Raw genomic sequence first — 1,130 nt, 5'->3', positions numbered from 1 at the left:
TTAGAGTTTTTAAGATTCCCCATGCCTGGGCCCTGCCTCAGCCCAGCTTAATCAGAACCTCTGGGAGTGCCGCCCAGGAAGTCAGTTTTTTTCTTAAAAGCTCCCTTCTTGTTCTCCCAGGCAGTCAAGGGTGAGGGCCCCTGATTGAAAGGGACTTGAATAGATTCCTGTTCTGGAAGAGTCCCTGGAACTAATCCTCAGAAGAGAGGACTTGCTAGTTTTCCAGTCAAATGAATAGGATTCGGGATTATCCTTCCCCTGACTTCTTCACCTCATTTCTGCTTCCTACCCTTGCTCCCCACCAGGTGCCTGAAGGATGATGATGATGATGATGATCAAGCTCTCCAGCTTCTCCAAGCAGCTTCACGGAGAGCTAAAACCGGCCCAAGTGCGGAATCCCCTACGGTGCCCGGATGAACCACACACAGACTCTCTTCAGATACCTCATCAGTTTGGAGACCTCCGCCTGCCAACCCAGTTGGGTCAAAATTCGAAAGCAAGCATGATGCAGGAGTCCTCGGAGGAAACACGGGACTAAAGTGGAGAGGAGACTGGGTTTGGGAAGACAGAACACAACACGTGCCCGAAGGCCTCCGGAAGGAATTCTACCACTTATTCTTTTTTTTTAATTAAAAACAAAACAAAACACGAAAAACTCAAAATGAACAAAAAGAAAGGATTAAACAGTTATACAAGTTTCAGGACAACTCTAAGCCTTCTTTTGCGGCTGCAGATACCAGATGTGGATTTGGCATAGACTCTGTAAGAACCCTTCGGTCCTGCAGTGGCTTCTTTCCATAGCCTTCTCTGTGCATACAGGAAGCGGACTAGCTACACACAGCGTCCCCGGGGGCTCCGTGAGCCTTTGCAAAGCGGCAATCAGCGCGTGGACGCGGGAGGGGGCAGGGGGAGGCACGGAGGAGCGGGGAGGACTCTGTTCCCAGTCTTTGAACATGAACTCAGACCCCAGCAAACCTAATCTATTTCTTTGAAAAATATGAAGGTAAACGGAAGGCCTGGAAAAATCACCGTGACCCTCGGGCCAGGGTGCCAAGGATAACCCTTGTCGATAACTGCACTGTAGGAACTGGGGAAGCGTGTCCTCCGATCGGCAGGTCTACGATAATGCA

The sequence above is a fragment of the Myotis davidii genome, unplaced genomic scaffold (assembly GCF_000327345.1).
Source record: "Myotis davidii unplaced genomic scaffold, ASM32734v1 scaffold732, whole genome shotgun sequence".
Lineage (NCBI taxonomy): Eukaryota > Metazoa > Chordata > Mammalia > Chiroptera > Vespertilionidae > Myotis > Myotis davidii.
The sequence above is the reverse complement of the archived record's forward strand: the minus strand, read 5'-3'. Positions refer to the sequence as shown.